Source organism: Leopardus geoffroyi, chromosome C2, assembly GCF_018350155.1.
Source record: "Leopardus geoffroyi isolate Oge1 chromosome C2, O.geoffroyi_Oge1_pat1.0, whole genome shotgun sequence".
NCBI classification, from domain to species: domain Eukaryota; kingdom Metazoa; phylum Chordata; class Mammalia; order Carnivora; family Felidae; genus Leopardus; species Leopardus geoffroyi.
In genome coordinates this window covers 139,879,402-139,907,207 of record NC_059333.1, presented here as the reverse complement: position 1 = coordinate 139,907,207, position 27,806 = coordinate 139,879,402, and the positions used below count along the sequence as shown (strand labels likewise).

Genomic DNA, 27,806 nt, shown 5'->3' with positions numbered 1-27,806 from the left:
ATGTCTTCCTTTTTGCTCTTCAGCTTGGGTGCTTCCCACTACCTTGTCTTCCAGACTGCTGATCTGTTCTTCTGCATCCTCTAATCAGCTACTGATTCCCTCTACTGTATTTTTCATTTTACTTGTATTCTTCAACTCTGGTTCATTTTTATGTTTTCTCTCTCTTTGCTGAAGTTCTCAATGAGTTTATCTCCTTTTCTCTCAAGTCCAGTGAGCATCTTTCTGACCATTACTTTAAACTATCAGGTAGATTGCTTATCTCTCTTTCATTTGGTTCTTTTTCTGAGGTTTTTGTCTAGTTTTTTTCATTTGGAACATATTCTTGTGTCTCCTTACTTTGTCTCACTCTGTATTTGTTTCTACATATTAGGGAGGTCAGCTACATCTCCTGATCTTAAAAGCAGTGGCCTTATGTAGGTGTCCTGTAGTGCAATCTCCCCCTTGTCACCAGAACCAGGCACTCCAGGGGGGAGTCCACTCCCCTAAGTGGACTGCATTGCATCCTACTGTTTGTATTGTGCTCTAACTATCACTGGTACCTTGATGGGTGGGGCTGGCCCCTAGCCTGCCTATCTGCAATGACTGGCCACAACTGTTATGAGTGTACTGGCGAGCAGGCACAGGTGGCTAAGAGGCCCGGCTGCAGCTGCTACACACATGATGGCCAGTCCCTAGTACAGGGGCTGAGAAACATGTTGGAAGGTGGTCCTGGCTCCCCCACTTCCCTAGGCAGGAGTCGATTTGGAGGGGGGCCAATCCCAGTTGGGGCTGCCTACCAGGTGTGGCAGTGTGGTATTTGCTTTGAGAGGATACCAGTCCCCATGGAGGCCACCCACCAGCTGTGGCATGGCAAGAGCTGCTGTGGGTGGTGTGTCTGCTGTGACAGAAGGGCTGGGTGATAGGTCTGCAGGGGAACACCAGGGTGGGGCAAGCAGTGTCAGCAAGGTAGATGGAGGGTGTCAGAACTGACCCCCACCAGTGTTGGGCCAGTGAGGCTGAAGGAAGGCAAGAAAAATAGCACCTACCAACACTTCTGTTCCTGGAGAGAGATCCTAAAGAGCCTTGCCCCTCAGGCAGCCACCCTAAAATTAATCAATAAATTTCCTTCACATATAACCCAGGCACTATTCAAACTATTGCTTCTGAGCTGGGTCTCCACTGAGTGATATGGCGCACTGGCCCTTTAAGAGCAGAGTCTTGGTTTCCTACAGACCTCCAACTATCCCGGGGTAAGCTGCTGATTTTCAAAGCCAGACATTATGGGGGCTCATCTTGCCAATGTAGATTCCTAGGGCCTGGAGTGCCCAAAGGGACCTGATCCCCTACCTCCTCAGGGAGGACCTCAAAGTGTCCCTGCGATATCCCTCCCATGTGTGCATCACCACACTGGAGGTTTTGTTCGACCACATTTCTGCTCCTTCTACCCTTCTCAATGTGGCTTCCTCTTTACATCTTTAGCCGTGGAAGATCTGTTCTGCTCATCTTTAGATCTTTTGCAGGTAGAGCTGCATTACATGTAACTGTTGCCTCACGGTGGGTCTGAGAGAAGAGGTGTGAGCTCAGGATCCTCCTACTCTGCTGCTCTCTACCTTCTGCTTTATCTGTTGATAAAGATTATCAACCATTCTTTAAATTTCCAACACTGAGTGCTTTTAAAATTAGAGAGAATGCTTTTTAATTTCTGAAAAAATTAAGAAATAGGATAATGATTTCAATGTAAAGGTAGGATTTATAGCCCAACTACTGCTAAAAGGGTACTAGCAGGGAGTGCCGGGGTGGCTATGTCAGTCAAGTGTCAGATCTCAGCTCTTGATTTCCTCTCAGGTCTTGATCTCAGGGTTGTGAGTTCAAGCCCCACATAGCACTCCAAGCTGGGAATAAAGCCCACATAAACAAAGAAAAAAGAAAAAAGAGTCCATAATAAGTCCTTTGGGGTGTCTGGGTGGCTCAGCCAGTTGAGCATCCGACTCTTGATTTTGTCTCAGGTCATGATCCCACAGTTTGTGGGATCTAGCCCTGCACTGCGCTCTGCGCTGACAGCACAGAGCGTGCTTGGGATTCTCTCTCCCTTTCTCTCTCTGCCCCTTTCTCTCTCCTTCTCTCTCAAAATAAATAACTTAAAAAAAAAAAAAAAAAAACTCCTGCCACAGAGAATGAGAAGAAATTATCCATTCAAAAGCCTAGGCTAATAAAGTTACTATGATTAAAATGAAATTTAACTCCAAACTTCCTTGCAGCCAAAGCAAATAAAAAGCACAATGGGCTAAATAATTCTCAATGGCTAATAGAAGGAAGTGTGCCAGATCATAAGGAAACTTTTGTCTGAAACCAAATCCTTAAAGAATTGGTCATTCTTATAAAGCAAACACTGTACATTATATGAGACAATGTGTTCAAAAACTGTATAGGAGATAAAGAAATATTTTTCATATAACTGCACCTTATAAAGATTCATAAAATATGAGGGAATGATACAGGTTTACCCCATTATCTAAAAGTAGAGCATTCCTATGAAAACTTTTGCAAGCTGAAATGGTATAAAGCAAAGAACAATTACCATTAATTTATACAGAAAATCGCTGAGTGTTCCTAGACACCCCCCCCCTCCAAAAAAACTCTCTTAGGCCTCTCTGATACCTTAAGACATGTCTTGCTAACAGATGCACAAAATAAACTGAAATAAAGCACAGATACTCACAGACACAGTTCAAAGCTAGGACAACCTGATACTGAGATGCTAAGTGTAGTTCCCTGGGAAGGAGTTTGGCAGTCCTCAATCACTGCTTGGGGTGCATGCTGCCTCTCCAAGGGCTCAATATAAAATAAACACTGAACACTATTTTTGCTTTTCACCTTTCTTCATAAAAGCAAAAAACCTCTTCAGATTTCTGTTAGTGAAAACAGGTACTTATGTAGGTCTTTCATCAAAGTTAAGTGGCATAACGCAAACTTTCAAATAGGGAAGGGGAGGATACCCGTACTAAAACATAGGACTAACTGGCTTTCTGATGATCTAAGGTTAGAAATGAGAATATACCACCACTCCCCAATTTCACGCTTATGACAGCCTCTGATAAAAATGAAAAAGTTCTTGCTGACCTAGTCTAGGAATCCTCAAAGCAGCAACTTTCCATAAACTGGAGTAGGCATTTGAAATCTTTCTATGTTAAGAGAGAATGTTAAGAATGTCAAGAGAGAATCAGGAATCAGAATAGAAGGGGTGCCTGGGTGGCTCAGTCGGTTAAGCCTCTAACTCCTGACTCTGGCTCATGGTTCGTGAGATTGAGCCCCACCATCAGGCTCCATGCTCCACTTGTGGCATGGAGCCTGCTTGGGATTCCCCCTCTCCCTCTCTCTCTGCCCCTCCTCCACTCATGCTCTGTCTCTGTCTCTCTCTCTCAAAAATAAATAAATAAATAAACTTCAAAAGAAAAAAAAGGAATCCGAATAGAAGACAGGTTAAGAGTATAGGAAATGGACCCAATCTGAATTTGAATACTGGTTCATCTACTTTAATAGCTGTGTGCCTTTCTAATTGTGACTATACTGCAGGTTCCCATCTGCACAGTTGTCACAACAACAGTCCTTATTCTCAACAGAGTTGTTGAGAATCAAATGAGTTTATATAAAACACCTAGAACAGTGTCTATTGACCCACCTACAACTGTGATGATTAAGCAGGGTTAGACAGGGTCTGACATATGTAACTTACCAGCTAGTAGGCAATCCCTCAAAAATGTCTATTTTAAAACTTTAGCTTAATATTAAGGCATTTTTATTTTAACTAACAGATTTAGTAAAGTGACCAGATGATTTACTTAATGTAGACACTTAATATCAAGATCACTAGAGTCCCTCATCTTGGCTAATTTAACTACAACTCTGCTGAATCAATCCTTTGCGTCCCACTGTGTTCTCTGTAGCCAAAATTTTAAGAAGTTGGAAAATATATTAAGCAGACTTAAAAGAAAAGTGACTGATTAAAGAATTATTTCTCTATACCTATCTTACTCAATGTTCAGTATTTTTCAAAGCCATTTGTTCTCAAATATTTCCATTTGTTTTACCTCTGTTGATCTAGTTAATCTTTAATTCATGTGAAAGTATGGCAATGTCATATCTTACTCCAGAATAAGGTTCTACAGTCACTGTAAAAAGGCAAAAACTGCACAAAATTAAAATTACCTCTGAATACCTCTTAAGACAGGATATAAACTATTATTATCCCTCAGTAAGGCCCAAACTGCCAGTTTTCCTCTATCACTGTTCAGATAGCCGTCCATTCAGCCAAATATTAGATGAAGTAGCTGATCTGTTCAGGAAAACTGGTATCACACTCAGGAGAGGGAGCTGTTCACACTATGAAACACAATCAAGAACACAAAGAACATCTTCCATCTCTCACTGAGAAACGCACATTCACTGATCAGAAAGACAGGCATGGCTGAATGACTCTCTTGTACTCTTTAAACTGTTTCTCCCAAGTATGCTCTCTCCCTTCTGTAAGAGAGATTATGTATACATAGTGAATTAGAGAAGTTAAAACAAGATGCAATGCATGTGAGATGTTTGCACTAAAAATTCGAGAAGTGGTTCTGATGCCATGCAACTTTAATGTTTGCATCTTTTATGTTAATTGTATAATGTGGCACATTCTTTTTCCAGGTTTCCATATGCAAGCTGATCAGAAGATGTTTTTGGGCTGAATATTCTAAATTTTTAATATTCCACTTAACTGGTAGAACTCATATTCTGTGGAACAATTTGAACAAAGTTCACCTGTTTTCCTTAACTCCTTCTGTCAGGGATTACAGTGGGGAATTAAGTTGTAGTCTTAGAGAAATTCCAGAGAAATTCCTTTCCCATCTATGAGAGACAAACACCAGAGAGGATATGGTGTAATTCAGACCACACTGCCTAATGAGTATTCCCACAATAAAGATTCAGATATCTGTCATTAAGGCAATCAGCTGATCAAATCATCTACAGAAATGTGTGAACTGGGGTGCATCAAGTCAATCAATAATTGCTTTTTTGAGAAAAAAACGTATTCAATTACAAAAAAAGGCAACATGATCTAGACATCTGCAATAGGGAGAAATGAGGATAAAAATTATTAGAATTGGGAACTGGAGACAAAAATACACTTGTCTGGCACATGCAATGGACTCTTCTAAAGCTTTATGTTAACCAAAATTTTTACACGTCAACACTATCCTTTTAAAACGTAACACTAAGACTTTTACAACTTAGAGATGCCATTTGGGTAAAAGAATGAAAACCGAAATGAATTTACAAGTGATTTTTTACAAGTTATAGTTTCTCCTTAGTAAAAGGGGAGAAAAGGAAGGAGTAAATGTCAACAGAATTATTTTATAATTTCTGGGAGACAGGTGTGGTGAGAAGAGCCTTTGCCAATGAGACTCTAAATTCAGCCCACCTTCAATGAAATGCCTTTCTAATACTCTGTGAAAGAATTCTTCTTTAGGCCCCAATACCTCTGCTTTAAAATGATACATTCATTGATATAAGTAATATGTAACCAAATTATATATTTTTTAAAATTTTTATTTATTTATTTTGAGAGAGAGAGAGAGCCCACGCACACTAGGGGCAGAGAGAAAGGAAGAGCATCGCAAGCAGGCTTTGCCCTCTCATCTTCAGATTCTGTCTCCCTCACTCTCTGCCCCCCTCTTGCTCGCATTCTCTCTCAAAAATAAACATTTAAAAAAAAATTTAATTCAGTTTATTGCCTATTTTCAACAACTTGTGGGTAGACATTCACCTGAAGATTCTTGCTCCTCCTTTTGAAATCTGCGGTTTATTTATCCACTCATTCATTCACTTAACTATAATTGCCCAACCATCCATTTAACATTTAGGGGAGGAGAATGAAAGATGTACATATGAAAATCTGTAAAGACAGTTCCTAAACTTAAAGAGGCAAGTTTTCCCCTCACGTTAGAAAGGTCAAGAAGGAGCAAAAACAATTACATGGTAGATCTAACGAAAGGTGTAAGGTGCTTAGGTAACAGATATGAAAGTGCCCTTTAAAACAGTAAAATGCTATTCTAATGTAATACATTATTACTAAACAAAATTGCTTGATTACTCTGATGACTTCAATAACTCACGTTATTATTATGAATATCAGTGTCCTCTGCTAACCTGAATTGGTACATTTAAGAACCAACTAAGGCCCGTAATAACTTTTTTTGATTAGTTTAGTTGTAACATTTAATTAAAGATATTCAATACTCTGTGCCAATTCAGTCAAGTTTGAAAAAATTATATCCTTTGAGGCTTTCTAGTCATTTATTATGATTTAGCAGAAAGAAAATGGGATTTAACGTTAGAGTTTGAATTTTGGCTTTATGTGACCTTAAACAATGTAAACTCTCTGAGATTCAGTCTCCCCAGGTGCACAATGAGGATGATACCTACCTGGAACAGATGTGAAGATTCAATAAATAAGAATATGACAATATCCAGCAAAATGTCTACCATATATGAGAACTCAGTATGTCCTTTTTACCTTCTTTCAAACAATATATAACCTATTTATCAGGTACATACCCTCTTTTACCAGGCAATAAATCCTCTGTGGTGTTTTTTTTTTCATTTATGACCTTCCACTTTTAGGTAAATTAACTGTAATCTCCATTATTTTCACCATCTTCTCCCTTTTGTGTATACCAAAGTGCCTGAAATACTGGGTAAACACTTTTACTAGACCATAATAAGTAAGTCCAAAGGCTATTTCATGTACAAATCTATTTATATAAAAGGAACATAAGAAGTAGTACCTGAAATAGGACTTCCCCAAAAAATGTGGGAGGGACAAAGCCTGCACAGTATTGACCCTACTGCAAATTTTTACTCTATTTTATTCTATTATTAAAGAATAATTATTCAAATGTATCATTTTTCTTTATGCCTAATTTGGCAAAATCTGAAACAAAAAATGTACCTTAAATTTGCATTCCCTTTCTAACATTATTCACTTGTACAAAAGAGCTAAAAGTCTTTCAGAACCAAAGTATATATACATAACACTTCTCCGATACAATTATTTCTCCAAGTGAAATTTCTACTATTCCACTATTTTCTTATAACAGCGCAATAGAAAAGACAATTAAACTTAGGAATGTGGGGTGTACCTGGCTGGCTCACAGTCACTAGAACATGCAACTCTTGATCTTGGGATTCTGAGTTTGAGCCCCACATTGGGTATAAGCTTATGTAAAACAATAAACTATATTTTTTTTATTTTTTTAAACATTTATTTATTTTTGAGACAGAGAGAGACAGAGCATGAACGGGGGAGGGTGAGAGAGGGGAGACACAGAATCTGAAACAGGCCCCAGGCTCTGAGCTGTCAGCACAGGGGCTCGAACCCACGGACCGTGAGATCATGACCTGAGCCGAAGTCGGCCGCTTAACTGACTGAGCCACCCAGGCACCCCAATAAACAATTTTAAAAAAATCTTTTAAGAGAATTTAGGCATTTTAGTTCCTATCACCTGAAAAATGTAAGCATGTGCTTACAAATTCAAGAACCACCCAAAGAAGACATTATTACCACTGACCATCCTCACACATTGTTATATTATTTACTAATCCTCTCTGTATGTTTTCCTCTTCAAAGCATTGTTCTAGTGCATAGCTAAAATAAACAAACCTCATAAAGTTAATTATGCTGCTGCATAAACAATAAAAAGTTGGCCCTCTTCTACTCTGACTATAAAAACCTTCATTAAGGGGTTGCAGGGGCGGGGGCATCTGGGTGGCTCAGTAGGTTAAGCCTCCAACTCTTGGTTTCAGCTCAGGTCATGATCTCACGGTTCCTGAGTTTGAGCCCCACTGTGGGCTCCACACTGACAGTGCAGAGCCTGCTTGGGATTCTCTGTCTCCCTCTCTTTCTGCCCATCCCCTGCTTGTGCTCGCTCTCTCTCAAACATACATATTAAAAAAAAATCTTCATTAAAGAGACTAATGAATACTAATTCTGAAAAGTCCAATGCACAGGATATGCAACTTGTTAAAAGTAAAGTATACTAGAAAATACAAGAAAGCTAGACGCTAATCAATCTTTATACACGAGTAATGTATGCAAATGTGAATTTGTCAACATATGATGAGAATTATTAAGGATCACTGATTCTTGGTTAAAATTTCTGAACAAGGCATATTTATCTTCAAAGCTTCTATGTTAAAAAAAACTAAGCCTGTTTATAATCTCTCCCACTTAACAATGCACTTTTTTTCCCCATATAACACTCAGGGTCTTTTTTCTACCTATAAAATTTCCCTTAATAGATATGAGAGATTAAATGCTGTACTGCTTTAAAAAAAGACAAAAACTCTCCTTGGTTGGAGAAGGAAAAAAATCATCAGGGATATGTCACTTTACGCAGTGCAGCTAAAATACCAAGTGAAAATAAATGAATATGTAGGATAAAAAAAAACCCGAAGCATCGTAGTTTTCATATATAAAGTAAAATATTCTCCAAATTGGCAAAATCTGCTGCATCCTATATAGGTATTTTAGAGAGAACTATTTGGTTAAAAAAAAAATCGGTATTAAAGCCCTATGGCCAAGAAAAAGAAATACTAGTTGTAGACAACTGATTTGAATTTTTTAAATCTCGCAGATGTATTTACAAGTTCAACTGGCCCAACCAATGCTTGAAAATAGTCTGTGAACTTGCCAAAATGATTATGCCTAAACTGACAGAATAATTTTTTGATGAGCCACAAAAGGTATTATTTTTAATATTAAATAAATTATTTTCTTAAAGCCAGAACCTCAAAATGAGTATGTGGTGTTTTTCGGAGAAAATTCAGAATATCAAATATGAAACAATAAGTCAGAGAAAAGCTGTGGATGGGGGGGCCAACATGTGGAATAAAGGGCCCAATATTTGGAGTCTGATAGGAAATCTGAGGCTCGGAAGCTGACCAAACATATTTAGAAACTTGAAACTGTAATATCTGCCATCACAGAACTGCTAGGAGCCTGAAAAGATGAAGCATGGGATGTGATACAAAATAAGTGCTTGATAAATGATGGTATTATTAAAAGTGTCCATATTACTAGCTCTAGAACAACACACAACGAATTTTGTTCACCAAAATGCTGACAACTGAGATGGTGCCCTTTGAAGGTTTTCTTTGCAGTTCCCTTTGTTTAAACTTCAAGAGTCATTTGATCTTCTTCATATTTCTATTCAGTGATAACTATTTTCAAGCAAAGGAGTTATGGCAAGTTGTAAGAAACGAAAGTTTTAATTGCTTTTATTAACCAATTTATTAACTTAATAACACTTTAATGGCAATAATTCAATTTTTCTCAGAAAGACTTGAAAGTTAGTAGAATGTACTGCTTCCCTCCTCAATATGATAATTAACCTTGATATCCACCTGCAAAGTGCTCAATACTGTCAATAGAATAAAATGATCACCATCTAAATCATAAAGATTCTAGTAAAACGTTCATGAAGGCTGTCATCCCATGACATTTGTATTCACAAGCAAAGACTGCAGAAACAATTTAAAACACATTTTCATACACTCAACAAATAGTCTTTCTGTTCCAATGTACATCTGGCTTTGTGGGCTGCTCTTGACTGTACTGGAAAATACAAGGTACAAGGATGTTGTTACTCTAACCTCATCTGAAGAATGAAGCCTGATGTACAGACTATGACCCTGCAACAAACTTTTATTTGTATGAGAATAATATCCAATCATACTTAAATAACAACTTTAAAAACCATCAGACTTGGGGACAGCCATGAATGGAAGGGAAAATGAGGGAGGCTTCAAGAGTACCAGTCATGTCCTGTTGTCAATAAAGTACAATACATTAAACACTTAAATTATCAGTGCCTTTACGATACCAACAATCTAATGGGAGAGAACAGACAATACACATAATTGTAAGTAAATGTTAGGTGTTTAGTCCCACAGAAACAGAATAAAAATGATTGGCATACTGAGGTAGGACGGTTAAAGTAGGCTCACTGAAGTGACATTTGAAGAAAAACTGAAGGTCAGGGACTGGGTAACGCAGCTATTTAAAGGAAGAGTAATCCAATCAGAGGAAACCCACTCTAGAGACCCTGAGGTAGAAGCACATCTGGTCTGTTAGAAGAAAAGGAAATAGGCCAATGTGGCAGGAGCAGAGTAATCAAGAGAATATGAGGGGAGGTCAGGGAGATGAGGGACCTGATCACTTACTATTTCATAGGTCACTGTAATGGGAATCCGAGAAGTAATATGAACAGACTTTCATTTTAGAAGGATCATTCTGTCATATTAAGAAAAGACCAGAGAAGGAAGGACAGAAGCAGAAAGACCCACTGGGAAGCTGTGGCAATTCACTCAAGCAAGAAATGAAGAGGACTTGGACCAGAAGAATAACCGCGGAGGAAATGAGAAGTGGTTGGCCTCTATGTGTATTCTGAAGGTAGGGCTAAAAGGCTTTACTGACATAATGGATGTAAGTGAGAGAGAAATAAAGGAATCAAGGATGACCTCAAGTTTTTGAGCCCAACTGGGGAGATGAATTTGCTATTCACTGAACAACAAAGACTGTGGGTGAAGCAGCTTTGTAGAGAGAACAGGAGTTCAGTTTTGGACTTGTTACTTGTGAGGCATCAATTTTATACTCAAACAGAATGTTCAGTAAGCAGGTGGACGTATTTCAATAAGAGGGTTTATTTTACAGACAGCTAATCAAAAATAAAATTTAAACAATAAAATTAAATCTTAATTGTTAATATCTATTTGACCAGCCAATCAATAAAATAAATTTTCCCTATTATTCATCTTCACTTAAATACATCCATATAAAAAAGCTCCATCATTTACAGATCACAAAACTCTACAAAAAAACTCACCAAATACTAAGATACTCCAATACAATTATAATTTCATCCAATAGTCAGTTAAAAGTGAGTATGGGCAAACAGAGAAAATACTTACACTACCCAGTAACCTTAAATAATCACAGCTCAATAACACACAGGGCTTATTAACTCACCCCTATACCAGATGTATAATGCTTAGAGGTGAAACTGCCAAAAGATCCTGTCAGATTTCATCTGTAGCTTTCACTGCAGACATAGTAAGCCCTGTAGATTCATAATGGCATTGTAAATAGTGCTGTTGTGTACCACAAAAACAAAACTATTTAATGACAGGTTTTCTCTCTAAACAAAATAACAGGATCGTTACCATTTATTACAGATAACATGGTAAAACTGGAACAGAGTATTTATAGTTAACGTTAGCACACTGCTATGCAGCTATACATTGCCATATACCAAGTATTACCCAACTCAGTTGTTTACCTAATAAGACTTAAAAAAAATTTAATTGGCTACTGTATGAGCACAGCTTTAAAACAAAACAAAAATTAATTAAGCCCCAAAGAACTGCTAAGCTAAAAAAATAAAAGATAAACAAGTGAGATGGGGGAGGCAAGACTGTCAATGGAATAAATGAAAAATGTGAATTGCCAGTTAGTGAAATGTGAATGTTTAGACAAGTATCCTAACCTTAAATACCAACCAATAAGGTATGCAGGGAAATTACTGAGATGTCTCCTTTCCCAGCCAATAATATTTCCAAAATTCAACTGGCTGCTCTAGGATAAATAAAAAACTGTAACAAAGGACAAGGCTGGCATTATACAGCAAGAGCCCTATATACGTTAAGAAATGTAAATTGGGAAGGGGCGCCTGGGTGGCGCAGTCGGTTAAGCGTCCGACTTCAGCCAGGTCACGATCTCGCCGTCCGTGAGTTCGAGCCCCGCGTCAGGCTCTGGGCTGATGGCTCAGGGCCTGGAGCCTGTTTCCGATTCTGTGTCTCCCTCTCTCTCTGCCCCTCCCCCGTTCATGCTCTGTCTCTCTCTGTCCCAAAAATAAATAAAAAAAAAGTTGAAAAAAAAAATTAAAAAAAAAAAAAAAAAGAAAAAAGAAATGTAAATTGGGAAGAAATGGGAATTATACTTTAAAAGAAAAATAAAAGTCAAAATTGTACTCGTCCAAAAGTTAAGCGTAAGTAATACTCTGCTTTCCAACTCTTTTTCAAAGAGCTTATTCTGCAATTCTATACAATTAAAAGAATATAACTTTTCTTACTATTCAAAATCCCATTATCATCAACCAAAGAACGAAACACCAGCTTACGGTTTAGAACGTGTTCTGCTTGAACACCCGATAACTTCGCACAGTGCCAGTCTTCTAGATATTCAATGTTTGCTAAACTTCAATCTCTTCTGATCTCCTCCCTCTCTTATTTCACCTTCCTTCTTTCACAAGATCTCTTAAACCTCCCCACCCCCACTCAATTTATTTGACTAGCATTTTTTATTATAAAACTATTTTCATTTTGCTAAGTGAAAGGAGCCAGGTAAAAAGGCTACAACTTGTATGATTCCATTTACATGAAATGTCCAGAATAGGCAAATCACTAGAGACACACTAAGACACACAGTACTCGCCACGAGCTGGCAGTAAAGGAGATTGGGAAATGACTGCTACTAGGTATAGGGTTTCTTGTTTGGAGTGATGAAAATGTTCTGGAAATAACAGTAATGATGGTTGTTGCACACCTCTGTAAATATGCTAAAACCACTTACATACTTTAAAAGGGTAAATTGTATATATTTTAATCATACCTTAATTAAAAAGAAGACTGCAGCCTAAAGCCCTTTACAGTGCATGAAGTAAAAGCACTTCCTACCCCACCCTTCAATAACTCAGCAGTTGTGTATTAATCACTATACCACAGTAACCTAAATGAAGTTCAGGATGAGGTCCTAAACTAAGAAGAAAATGTTAAATTCAATACACTCTGTTTTAGAGGGGAGAAACAGGCAAAACTCATTTTAGAAATACGTTTTATCTTAGTAAAATAGAAAATTTGTGAACTTGAAGGGATACATTTCTGGTGTTCAATGAATTCACTCACACAGAACACTTCATCTTCCAAAACCACACAATTGCATAATTTCTCCATCTTACTGAAAAATGTCTACTTTCTCTAAGTACTTCATTAATCTTGTGTATTACTTTTTAAAAAGTCTTTCCCCCTGATATGGTCTGCCCCTAACAATTTAACATTATGTAACTCTTCGTATTTGCACTATGCTTTAGTATTCTAGGAGCTTTCATATACATTATTGTATTTGATCCTTTTATCATTCTATGAGGTAGGTGGAGTAAACTCAGTAAAGATAAGGGACTTGTTCAATTTCTCAGCGGCAGATCTTGGCTTAAGATTTAGAGGTTCTGCTCCAACGAAAAGGTGCACAGCAGGTTTTGGTGAATAAGGAAGACTGCTGGGTGAATTATCTACTACTTACAATATACTTCTTTTGTATACCATCTGCTATTTTTCTCTATTTCCAGTGAGTCAGCCTTATTCCAACAATTAAGATTTTTAAGCTCCTAGTCAAGAAGCCATACCTTACACTTATTCTATGTCTCCACAGCATGAAGCACCTGTAGATGAATTGATTAAAATATCAAATTATCCATGAACACTAAATATATTCATGGCTGTTGATCTGTACCATCAGAAAAGACAAACTAAACTAGAAAACAACCCCACCAAAATTTTAATCTTAAAAAATAATCCCCCCACCAGGAACTTGTAGGAGAGCTTACAACCAAACTTAAACTCATGTTATGAGGAAATAATAAATGCACTGTACAGGAAATTTTTTAGCTTAAGCAAGAGCTCATACCTTTCAAAACCAATTACTCTTCCAAACTACTGATGGTAGTAGCATGCTCTGTGGAAGACAGAAGACCTAAGACAATTTACATACCTGTGAGAACAAAGCAAAGTACCCAATACTAAGTGCATTTAATATAAAAAAAAAAAAAAAAACTAGAGATTACATTTTAAGAAAAAAAAAGATCTTTTAACGGACAATAAGCGCAATCTCAATTAATGAGTTTTCCAAACATGAAACACTGGGTTAATTTAGAGATAAAATAGTCAATGCAACCTCATAATGAATTTTCTACATTTCCTTTTACTGACATTAGCCTTCCTTTTATTGACATTAGCCCACTGGCTGATAAGACGTCTACATACTCGTGAAAATGGAAAACCTTTATAAAGAGATATTGACAACTGGGGCACCTGGCTGACTCAGTGTGTTAAACATCTGACTCTTAATTTCGGCTGTGGTCACAGTTTGTGAGTTTGAGCCCGACACCAGGCTCTGCTCTGACAGTGCAGTCTGCTGGAGATTCTGTTTCTCTCTCTGCCCCTCCCTCGGTCTCGGTCTCGGTCTCTCTCTCTCTCTCAAAAATAAATATTTTTTAAAAAGATACTGATAACCAGGCAATCTAGGGTCACATGCAAGATATTTACATGTATGCTTAGCTGTTTAAAGAAAAATAAAAACATTCACAAGTTCTCTGCCTTAGTAACTGCATAAAAACATTTGAATGTCTATTATATGCAATATACCATATTGAGAAGATAATGAATTCAGTATGCCATATACCTTCACCATCCTCAAAACATATGAAGAAGGTAAATGCCTTATAAATAAGAGTAACTGCATCAACAACTAACAATTATTGGGGGTGCTACTTTTAGTGTTTTACATATGTTAACTCACAATCTTCACATAAACCTATGTGATTTTACAGATGAAGAAAGCAAGGCACAGAGAAGTTATATTTAACTAGGCTAAAAGGTGTGTGGGTATGGGTGTGTGGGTGTGTATCCTGAATACAACAACACATTAAAAAGTTTATACACCATGACCAAGTGGAATTTAACCCTGAGATGCAACGACTGTTCAAAATACTCAAATCAATAAATGTGATACACTATACCTTAACAGAATGAGAGATAAAAATCATACACACACACACACACACCCCTAGGCAGTCTCTCCAGAAGAAACCACTGTGCAATACTGCTTCTCTAAGTCAAAGTAACAGCTACTGTGGGTACACTGAGAGCAGACAAAATTATAGAACAGAGGTAATATTTGAGGTAGACCTTGAAGTCCAAATGAAAGAAATAGAGAAAAGGCTATGCTCAAGCACATGGGTAAGGAAAGGTTTTCTAAGTTTGCTACTTCTGTTTGGCCTCTGCACACACAGAACACAGGCAGGACTGGTGACAAGCAGTCCATATATCCACAGGAAATGTCTGAGAGCACACGTAAGTCACCCCTGGCTCTAACAGCAGCCTTTGCTGTTCTCCAGGCATAATACTCCTGACAGTTCTTTCTCAGAGGCAAAAATGAAGAAGAGTATATGCTGATCACACTTAATTTTGTGTTCCATTAGATAGGAGCTAGACACACATAAACTGACATGCTGTCAGCAATGACTTCTCTAATGAGAAATACACTACATGAAGAGAAAGACAATAAATAATGACATGCCCAACTGGCTGTGTTCAGTCCATAATCCTAGTCCAGCTGTGAGTTCTCAAAAGTGTTCCTAATTAAGTTAGCCCCTGATCCTGAATGGACAACATTCAGATGGACAGAACCCTGCTTCCCAAGGGAGAAAACCATCCCTCTTGAGCCCAATTATGGAGTATGGCTAAATAGGTAATATGAATAATCTTAGAAAATTACAAAAGAATTACAGTTTACCCTTGAACAAGACAGATTTCAACTGCACAGGTCCTCTTATATCATTATTTTTTTTTAAATATAAATACAGTTTATTATCTTAAAAGACATTTTCTTTTCTCTAGCTTACTTTACTGTAAGAATGCACAGTGTAATACATGTAACACACAAAACATGTGTTAATCAACTGTTTATATTATCAAGAAGACTTCCAGTCAACAGTAGGCTATTAGTAGTTAAGTTTTGGGAGAGTCCAAAGTTATATGCAGATTTTCAACTGGGGGGTAAGGAGGAGTTGGTGACCCTAACCCCTCCATTGTTCAAGGGTCAACTGTACTCTAGAAATTTCAACGCAAGTTGATAATATTTATTCACTTATTACTGTCCTGTTGAGGACAGTAAGTAATTACAACCTTATTTCACTTTTTTACTCACTTGAAAACTTCACTCATGATCAATTTCAGACCTACTCACTAACAACGAAGTACTCTCCTTCTCTCCTACTCTTCCTCCTACTCCCTGGATGACGGACTTTTGTTCTCCTTTACTGGTTCCTTCTTCACTCGTCTCTAAATACTATGGTTTCAGAATGCTCAGTCTTGGGTCCTCTTCTTTTTTTTACCCTTTCTGCACATAAATTCATCAATTCCTGTGGACCTGTCTTTATAATGACAACTTTGAATTGATAGTTCAAGTTTTCCAATGAATTCATTTTCAACTGCCTGCCTGGCACCTTCATTTGGATGTCTCACATTTTTACAATTAACATATCCAAAACACAACTTTTTTTTTGGTAAAAATGACCATGGTATATTTGTAACTCTCTAGTTTGTACACATATATTATCTTTGTTACACTGAAGATTAAAAAATTACTTTAAATTTCCAGACTAAAATTCTCTCTTCCATAAATCAGCAACTCAGCTATTTCACTTTATTTTTTCTCCATGCCCAGGCAAACAGCTCAGGAGAATATTATAAATATTAATTTATGGTTTGATCAATCTTGACTGACACTTGGCTAAAACCAACTCTAAATCTTTTGTTCAGATTACTTCTTTTTTTCCTCTTTTTCTCATATTCTGTGAAGCTTTTTTTTTTTTATTTCAATCAGGAAGTAATCAAAGCTAAGGCCCTAAGGCCATCTAGAGTGGGGATAGAGGTGGAGCAAGCGGGAGAATCCAACATGGCACCTGGAGAGTGGGGCTGGGCATTGTCTTGGCAGCACTGAGAGCAGAACCAAGAAGAAGGAGGCTTGCTGAGTACAGGGCAGAGGGCACTGCCTGGCAGGCTAACTCTGTGCACCTGCCCCTACAAAGCAGGCAGAGACCCTGAGAACTACTTATGTGGCCAGCCTGCCCTAGAAGAAGCCGACACTTAGCCTGGATTCCCTGTGAGCAAGTCCAAATCTTCACAGTGCTGTCCACAGTCCTTAAGAAAAGCCAGCCCTGGGCACTGCCTTCACAGTCACATTGCCCTGGTGACACAGCATACAGATCATGCTGTTCCTACTTCAGACTCGTGAACCACTTCCAACCATGAATCTTCCACATCTCAGAAGAGGCACCACCATTTCCCAAAGACTCAAACCCAATGATTTCTCCCTTTCCTCTAACATTCCACCCAATTCTGCCATCTATCAGCAAGTCCTGTAAATTTTCCTTCAAAAAATATACCTCAAATTTCCCTCTTTCCATCCTTACTGTTACTACCCTAAACCAGAATATCATCCTCTCTTACCTAGATGACTATCAGCCTCTAATCTTACACTCCCCTCTTCTAGTCCAGCAGCCAGAACAATCTTCATAAAAGCCAAACTCTACTGGATTTGGCCCCAGTCTCACTTTTCTTATCTTGTGCCACAGCATTCCCCTGCCCACTCCCCACTCCCCTTCAATCCAGCCACACCATACCTCTTCCAGCTCCCTGAACACCAGAGCACGTATCCACACATGCAGCTTGGTACACACACCATGGGTCCTGCACACCTTATGCAGCTAGCACCTTTTCTTCATTTAGTTCTCAGTTTAGATGTCATCTCCTTAGAAGAGGCTTCCAAACCTGAGATAAAAGTAGAACCCCACTCTAAAACTCATCCCTTGTTTGTTTTCTTCAGAGCAATTACTATGTCTGTGTGTCCATTTGTTAACCCCTTTCTGCAGTTTGGGGTTTTTTAAAATACAAGTCCCAGTCTGTCTTCACAATTGAGGTGTAAACTCCACAAAGAATGGAGATCCCTTGTTTGTTTATAACCACAACCCCAGTATCCAGCACAATGCTGATCACATAAAAGACCCTTAGAAAAAATTGTTTAATGTTAAATGACTATTAACTTCAAAATACACTCCACTCAGCTTATTATTCATTTAACCTAGTAATAGTTATTTTCTAAACACAACAGCACCTTACACATTCTTATTCAAGAATGTACTTTTATTTTGCTGTTTCCCAGGCCCCAGTACCATCTTGAGCCTGTTCATAGGCTTTCCTATTAACCTCTGACCAGGTGCTTTGTCAAACATGAAGGTTATTCCTATCCCTGTGACAAATTCTTACCTCTTAACAATGTGACAAAAATACATTTCTGCTCTATTCTACCCAAATTCTAAAAAGCACTTAGAGATGTTTATCCTAAACCCATAGGGATCAGTATTGTCAACAGACCCCTTCCTTCTCAAGCCTCCAGAAGACTATGGGGTGTCAATCCCAATAGTCCTTGACTATGTCTAACTTATAAGGTCCATGTTGTAAACACACAAATAAACAACTTAAGCCTGACGAATCTCTTACCTAGAAAGTGTGCTCACCCAAATATAGTCTGTATTTTGCAGATCAGTCAAAACTCCCAGGTGGATCTCCAGCTGATGGGCCTGATCATGGATGGAGCTAAAGGCCACAGGGTACTTTTACATGTATGTGTCCAGCTGAATGTACGTGCGTCCAACTGAACATCCATCTCTGACTACCTCCTACATAGAAGACTGCTCCACCAAAATTTGCCATCTCTGAAATCTACAGTCAGGAGTTCCCTACTGGTGATTACAAAGCTACACTCAATTTGGTCACGTCCCACTCAAACCCCTTTTTTTTTTTTTTAAGTTGCCAGTATTAACTTGTTATTTTTATTATAATATTTCCCAAATGAATATAAACACAAAACCAACAATACATTTCTGGTGTTTATAGCTCATAGATAAAAACATGAAAGTAAATACAAACACAATAACGTATCTAAAAATATTTAAATTGGGGCGCCTGGGTGGCGCAGTCGGTTGAGCATCTGACTTCAGCCAGGTCACGATCTCGCGGTCCGTGAGTTCGAGCCCCGCGTCAGGCTCTGGGCTGATGGCTCAGAGCCTGGAGCCTGTTTCCGATTCTGTGTCTCCCTCTCTCTCTGCCCCTCCCCCGTTCATACTCTGTCTCTCTCTGTCCCAAAAATAAATAAACGTTGAAAAAAAAAATTAAAAAAAAATATTTAAATTAATAATACCAGTTTAATATTTTGGACAATATTATTTTGCTGAAACTAAATAATAAGTTTCTTTTATATACTAGTATCATTATGAATTCATATGAGAATGAATGTTCACCAAAATGTACACCATGAAAATTCTGAAAACAACATTTTTTTTCAATTTTTTAATTTTAATTCCAGTATAGTTAACATACAGTGTTATATTAGTTTCAGGTGTACAATATATTGATTCAACAATTCCATACATTATTACTCAGTGCTCATAAGTGTAATCTTAATTCCTCCTACCCATTTCTCCTCTGATATGCTTTATTTTAAAGGGGTACCTTCAGTTAAAGTTACTATTTTTTTCAACAAGAATATTTTTTACTTGAAGCATACTTCAGAATACATGGCTTTGAAAGATATCCAAAAAACATTCCATCCAAGAAAAATAGAATACACATTGTCTTCAAATACACACAAGAAGAATCCCCTGGTTAAATCACATAAAAAGAGGGTGCCTGGCTGGCTCAGTCAGTAGAGCATGCAACTCTTGATCTCGGGGTCATGAGTTCAAGCCCCATGATGGGTGTAGCACTTACTTAGACACTCAAACTTCTAACTTCTTAAAACGATGGCACCAGGGGAATGAAAGATTATTTCAAGTGCAGACAGAGAATGATGACATCAGAAACCACGTACAACTCCATTTCTCTGTAAAAAGATTCTGTCACCAACCAACCCATTAACCCACACCTCTGGTGAGCTCAAAAACTGGAAGAACTGTATAACAGCTTTTCCCTGCTTACAAGATCGACAATCTGGCCTGAACATAATTCAAAGAAGGAGAATAAACCAATTATAGCTAACTACATATGATAATTTTGATAAATACTTATTATGTGTTTTATAACACCTATATTTACATATCTGAGGAGGTTACCCTGAATTTAGTACTTAAAACATTTTGTCCATTAGAATATATTCAGAAAACTATGTGATTCATATTCCACAGTTTTTAAATACTACGTATTTCCACATCACAATAGTGACTTACTGATTTCCCATTAATGCAGATTAAGAACAGAATAAGTCTGCTACATAAATATTAGAGGCTATTTCTAATGCTGTCTTTGGGGTCCACTTTACCATTTAGGGAAAGCTACCTTACAATGAGGTTCTTTTGCTACTGCAATAACTAAAGCCACCTGGAGACGTAGTTCAAGCCATTTGGATAGTGCCAGAAGTGCCTTAGGCCCAGTCAAATTTAGAACAAAGTGCACAAGCATTCATTTTCAGCGTATTAAAAAATCATCCCGGGGCACGTAGGTGGCTCAGTATGTTGAGGGTCCAATGCTAGATTTCAGCTCAGGTCATGATCGCAGGGTCATGGAACTGAGCCCTGCATCAGACTCCACGCTAGGGGCACGGAACCTGATTAGATCCTCTCTCCCTCCCCCTCTCTCCCTTGCATGGTCTCAAAAAGAAAAAAGAAAGAAAGAAATCATCCAAGGCAAAATATCTACTACATGAACTCTAAAAATTTCTAAAGAAGGGGTGCCTGCGTAGCTCAGTCAGTTAAGTGGCAGACTCTTGATTTTGGCTCAGATCATGGTCTCACAGTTCCTGAGTTTGAGCCCCCATTGGGCTCTGTGCTGACAGTGTGGAGCCTCCTTGGTTCTCTATCTCTCCCTCTTTCACATTCTCTCTCAAAATAAATAACTAAACTTTAAGAAAAACTTTTTTGGGGCGCCTGGGTGGCTTGGTCGGTTAAGCGTCCAACTTCGGCTCAGGTCATGATCTCACGGCCCGTGAGTTCGAGCCCCGCGTCGGGCTCTGTGCTGACCGCTCAGAGCCTGCAGCCTGTTTCAGATTCTGTGTCTCCCTCTGTCTCTGCCCCTCCCCCATTCATGCTCTGTCTCTCTCTGTCTCAAAAATAAATAAACGTTGAAAAAAAAATTAAAAAAAAAAAACAACAAACTTTTTTTCTAATTGCTAAAGGATCTGACAATATAACAGGACAGTAAAGATAATTACTTTGTCTCCTTTAAAACCTGTCTGTCCCTTTCCTTCACCTCAAATCCTAATTACTGACCAAGTAGAATCATAACACTGTTTCATATCATTTATAAACCACGCTGTTGCTAGATATTTACTGAAGTGATGCACAAGTGCTTGGTTAAGAAGGCAAATTTTCTATCTCAGTAGAGAAGGTGTTAACTTTGAAAGAACGGAGACTACTCCTATTCCATCTTGTCCTACCCTACTCAAGGCGCAAGTCCGTATAGTTCTACTTTTCCAGATTCTAGACCATCTTTATCCTGGCCTGGCAGGCTCAGGTTAGTACCACCCCCCCTCCTGCAGAACCCCTTACTCACTACCTAGCCACCTGAAATCCAAAGACTGCACACGCGGGGCTTCATTTGCCTGCTACCTTGGGCCTAACACCAAAATGTCAATTGCTGGAAACCATATGTTTTTGTACTCTTCAGAAACTTTGCCCTAGCTTCAGACAAGGATTTTCCCCCAGCATGTGCAGTGGAATCTGTCACCTTCCTTCAGTTCACCATTTTTGTATGCAGGTTTCAAATCATTCTACTCTAATGCATGAGGCCACAGAATTTTGCCCTAGTCTACAAACAGGCTTGAGAATGCCAGACCATATACTTCCCAATTTCAATATGCTATGAGTCTATCTAAAAACAAGGATTTGGAATGCTGCTTTCATTTTGTTAAAAAGTTAAAAATAAATATTTACCCAACACTTCATAATATTCATAAGGGTCTTTTACTTGAGAGCACTATGTGTGATGATCTAAACAAAACAAAACAAAACAAAACAGTATTTAAAAGTCCCTGACATTTAGAATATACTGGTGGCTGGTGGGAAGAGAGAAGGGAGACAAATACTTGGGTGGTATGATAACATAACTACAAGCATAATTTTTAAAAATGTCTAAATTTACCTAAAACTGAAATTAAGCATAAATTTAAGCTTGCGCAGTTCTTGGGTGCCTTGTTTTTTTCATTTTTTAAAATGTCTACTTATTTATTTTGAGAGAGAGCAAGACAGAGCACACGTGACAGGGGAGGGGCAGAGAGAGAGGGAGACAGGGAATCCCAAGCAGGCTCCACGCTGTCAGCACAGAGCCAGACGTGGGGCTCCACCTCACAAACCATGAGATCACCACCTGAGCCAAAATCAAGAGTCAGATGCTTAACCAATTGAGCTACCCAGGTGCCCCAAAAAGTTTTCCTAGATCTGGACTGCGTAATACAGTAGGTACTAATCACATATGGCTATCTAAATTTAAATTAAGTAAAATTAGGAGTTCATTTACTGAGATTAGCCACCTTTCAAGTACTAAATAGCCATATATGGCTACAGAACAGTTTAATCATAGCAAAAAGTTCTACTGGGGCAGTGCTGTTCTGGACAGATTCATTTGTATCTATTTTGCAAATGGAAGATCTGCATAGGAAAGTCTCAAAACACTTGGCCTCTAAAGTAAGAAACACCAAAGATGAAATCCTAGTTCTGTGACTTACTTGTTATGTGACCTTGAGCAAGTTACTTAATCTCTCTAAGCTTACCTTCCCATCTATAAAACACTGTCTAAAACTAGCATCTACTTCAAGGTTAGTCATGAAGATGAAAAGAGATAATGCTGGTAAACACTCCCCACATGGCCTCAAACACTAGGAAGCATTCAAGAGTTGTCAGCTCCCTAGTAAAATTAATTGTATTTATTCATACATAGGCACACTGAACATCAACTAAATGCTAGGGTTTGAAACACAGAGATTAAAGAGAGCATTCTCTTTGGTTGTAACATGAAGCATCAGGAGAACTAACAACAGTGGGTGTAGAAGGGGCACATGCTAGATTCTAGGTGGAAGGAACAAGAGGTGGCAAGGTAGAAATCTTGGCCCTGGTATGAGGACTATGCCTCTCCTTTTGGTCATTTCACATTATTACTAGGCTTTGTCTTCCACATAGGTCAGAGGAGAAAGAGTCTCTACACTCCATGTACTGGAATAGAAAATGAACTTGAGCTTACAGCTTTGCCTAATTCTATTATACATTTTGGCACAAGGTGCTGCTTCTACACAAATGTGGATTGAGATATACTTTTAAAGGCATCCCAGGTAAGTCTCTAAAGTATGCAGACATTCTAATAAAAAATTTTAAATGAACATTTACAAAAAACAGTGAAAAAAATCACACTTGGACAACATAAATTTAAAAATGAAAATTTCCATTGCTCTCAATATATACCAACAAAACTGTTTTACTTACTATTTGTAATAACACTTAATTGATAAAAGATATATAAGTCAATGAATGTAATAATCACTGTAAAGAAATGCTTTGGATATGCTAAAAAATGCAGTTTTCAGGGGCTCCTGGGTGGTTGGTTAAGCATCCAACTCTTGATTTTGGCTCAGGTCATGATCTCACAGGTCGTGAGTTCAAGCCCCACACAGAGCCAGCTTGGGATTCTCTCTCTGTCTCTGTCTCTGTCTCTTTCTCTGCCCCTCCCCTGCTTGTGTGTGCTCTCTCTTTCTTGCTCTCAAAATAAACAAATAAGCATTTAAAAAGAAAGAATACAGTTTTCAAGACATCTTAAAAGATAAAACATTATGGGAAGAGCCTAAACGTCCATCAACTGATGAATGGATAAAGAAGTTGTGGTTTATATATACAATGAAATACTACTTGGCAATGAGAAAGAATGAAATATGGCCTTTTGTAGCAACATGGATGGAACTGGAGAGTGTTATGCTAAGTGAAATAAGCCATACAGAGAAAGACAGATACCATATGTTTTCACTCTTATGTCGATCCTGAGAAACTTAACAGAAGACCATGGGGGAGGGGAAGGGGCAAAAAAAAAAAAAAGTTAGAGAGAGGGAAGGAGGCAAACCATGAGACTCTTAAAAACAGAATAAACTGAAGGTTGATGGGGGGGTGGGAGGGAGGGGAAAGTGGGTGATGGGCATTGAGGAGGGCACCTGTTGGGTGTTGTATGGAAACCAATTTGACAATAAATTTCATATTTAAAAAAGATAAAACAGCAATGCAAATTAAAATAATCACATGTTAGAAGGTAATATGACACTTTCTATCTAAAGTGCTTAGGTAATAAATCTGAAATAATAACCAGCTTAAAACTGGGCAAAATAAGTGATAAAATGTTCTGTTACTATTACAAAATACAATCCCAGTGTGATTATTTAACACATTTTTTCAGACACATTTCATTCTTGTACTGCTCTTAGAACTGCAAAGAATTAAAAAAAAATATCAAAGACTCCAAGTATTGGGCACTAAGTTCACTTACTCATTCAATATTTTTCTTTATTATGAAATAAACATAAAAAAATTTTAAAAATTAACATTTTGAAATAAGAAAGTAAAAAAATTTCTGGTGATTTTATGGAAATGGCTATGTCTTCCCCAAGCACAGTTCCGAAGTAAAGGTACATGATAGCAAACAATTACACCTGAAGTTTCCTAACTGAAGTAACAGCCCCTTAAGGCTCTATGTTGGCTGTGCCCCAGGTAAAAAGTCAGCCTCAAGACAAAAAGACAAAAAAGAAACCATATATATACTTTTAGCAGTAAGGAAGGAGCACACCTTCAAAATTATAAAAGGCGGCACAGAAATGAAAACATAAACAAGGTTGAAACTCTCAATGCCAATGGAACAGAAGACCATGCTTTATCCTTCTGTCATGTTGTACACGTACTCCAACTCGACAGCTATCCAACCACAGGCGCTATTCCAAACAATTCTTTAGCTGTTCTAACCACTTAATACATCTCAAATATTAAAGACTTTTGTCTTTGTAAAGTCTATGCAAAGCCACTGAACACTGCAGCAATGGAGTCAAGAATTCACAGTGAGTGAATAAAAAATATTCCTCAATTATCTGTACCAAAGAAAGGAGAGAGAGATATGAATAATTCAGTATCCTATATAACACAGGCCCTCAATGTATATTTAAATTTTGTCATGTTAATGACTCCTCAAAAAGGCATTTCAGCCTCTGCTAACCAATACACATTTACATCACTTTTCGTTATTCGTAGTGTTTATTTATTAATAATCAGCCTCACTCCAAAAAGACTGTGATGTGGCTTAAAAATTTTATGTAGTATAAAAGTACAAAATGAAGATATGGAGCTTCAAAAATAGTTGGAGGGAAAGAGTAAGAAAATAAAATATAATCTGAGTTGAGGTTTCTACACAAAAAACAGTTAACTACTCATGTCAAAGAGTAAATAAGGTATTAGTTTCTGGGCAACCAAAGTAAAGAGGAAAGCATTATCAATTTTAAGATTTACAGAAGCCACAAATATTGGCAGTTTCTTCCAACAGTATCATCATTCTTCTAGTCTTGGTTCTCCAAGCATCTGTATGTGTCATCTCTCAATTAGTTACAACCAGATTTTAGGATTAGGAACTAAGCCTGGATAGTGTACGTGATTGTAGCCTACACTTGCCCTAACACAGATCTAACATTAAGCCCTCAATAAATACTAAAATGAATGGTAGCAGCAAGTGACCTAGTATTAGGCTGAGTAACCAAGAAAAACCAATTTGGCATTAAAAGTGTAGACATATGCAAACACTGAGGCAAGAACTGTCAAATGTAAAGAAATTCTTTACTTCAACAAGTGCCAGTAATAATAACACTAACAACATACCCACAAACACACACACAAGGGAGTGTAGTAGAAAATGACTATACTCAAAAAAAATTACTTTTCAAAATGTTCTGGCAAAAAAATGTCTTATGGAATTCAGAAATATAAATCAAACATAGTACAAATGATATTCTGGAATGCCCTACATGTTGATTTTTTTTTCTTTACTGAACCACAAACGGCTAGCCATAAATGTAATTTTAAATGTATTTTTCTATCTAGTCACACATGTAAAATAATAAAAGATGAAAGAGTAGAAAACTTGGGTTTAAATCCAAATCAACAAGTAACTCTGAGCAAGTTACTCAATCCCAGGAGTCTCACAGAGTAATTGAAAAGATTAAATGAAAACCATATATGAAAATCCTTGAAAAGCTAAAAATGCCACATAAATATTACCACAATAACCAGAAAAGGAAAACAATTAGTGACAATAATTAGCTTTTGCACTGGTAGCTCTTTCCAGAGTTCACTCCTATATAAAAACTATTCCCAATTTCTATTTCAATGCCTTCCTATTCTGTGATATAGTCTTGAAAAATATTAATCCAGATGTACACATTTTTCTCTACATACTGCCTCACTTACTATGATCTGGAAAATACATTTTCCTCTATTAAATGGCTCTCATGACACAGTGGTTGGATTTATGTCCAGTCATGGCCTCTCCTATAGTGGGAACACCTTAAACTAATGAGTGAAGACAATGAAAAGTAAATCAATTAGAAAACCTACAGTTTCTGACCCAAAACTTACTACAAAGCTACAGTAATCAAGACTCTGTCAATAAAAGGGAAAGAAAGACTATGTGGCATCGGCATAAGGAGAGACACATAGATCAATGGAAAAAAATTAGAGTTCAGAAATAAGCCTTCATATTTATGATTCATTGATTTTTCAACAAAGATGTGAAAGCAATTCAACAGTCTTTTCAGCAAATGGTGCTGACACAATTGGGGATGCACACACACACAAAATAAATGTGGACCTTTACCTCACACCATATACAAAATGGATCAGAATCAAAATATTAAAGCTAAAACTAAAAACCCTGAGAAGAAAAATAAAAGTGTACACTTCTGTAGTACTGGATTAGTCAATGGCAGAAGTGACACCAAACATACAAACAATGAAAAGAAAAAGTAGGTAAATTAGACTACATCAAAATTTAAAACTTTTGTGCCTCAAAGATCACCATCAAGGAAGTAAAAAAACTATCCACAGGAAAAAATATTTGCACATCATATATCTTAAATGGCCCTTGAACCCAAAATAAATAAAAGAACACTTACAACTTAACAATAAGACATGCAACTGAATTTTAAAATGGGCAAAAGATTTGAATAGACACTTCTCCAAAGATATAAAAATAGCCAATAAGCATATGAAAAGATGATCATCAGCATCATCGTCACTATACCCATCAAGATAATTCAAATCAAAACCACAATGATACACCACTTATACCTAAGATGGTTATTATCAAAAAGATAGACAAGAACAACTGCCAAGGTTGTACAGAAACTACAACTCTCAAACACTGCTGGTAGGAAGGCAAATGGTGCAGCATTTGTAATACATACCAATTCCCCAAAAGGTTAAATATAGTTACTCTATGACTCACCAAAAATATCAAAACAGATGTCTACACAAAATCCTGTACACGAATATTTACAGCAGTATTCCTAAAAGTCAAAAAGTGGAAACAACCCCAACGCATATCAACTGATGAATGGATAAATAAAATGCAGTATAGGGGCACCTGGGTGGCTCGGTCCATTAAGCGTCCAACTTTGGCTCAGGTCACGATCTCACGGTTCATGGGTTCTAGCCCCGCATTGGGCTCTGTGCTGACAGCTCAGAGCCTGGAGTCCGCTTCGTGTTCTGTGTCTCCCTCTCTCTCTGCCCTTACCCCACTCGCTCACTCGCTCTCTCTCTCTCTCTCTCTCTCAAAAACAAACATTAAAAAAAATTTTTTTAATGAAAACAAAAAAAATAAACTAAAATGTA

General features: G+C 37.6%; 1 protein-coding gene and 1 long non-coding RNA gene across 8 annotated transcripts in view; both read right to left on the bottom strand.

The window, feature by feature from the left end:
* The window catches only part of UBE2E2 (ubiquitin conjugating enzyme E2 E2), a 372,155-nt gene that overhangs the window by 324,491 nt on the left and 19,858 nt on the right, over positions 1–27,806 (bottom strand). The window lies entirely within an intron of this gene.
* On the bottom strand, positions 7,917–22,163 carry LOC123575691. The gene is made up of 4 exons (XR_006700933.1): positions 22,153–22,163; positions 14,187–14,192; positions 12,190–12,192; positions 7,917–9,721 (listed from the first exon to the last, which is right to left on the bottom strand). It is a non-coding gene; the product is annotated as an uncharacterized LOC123575691 (long non-coding RNA).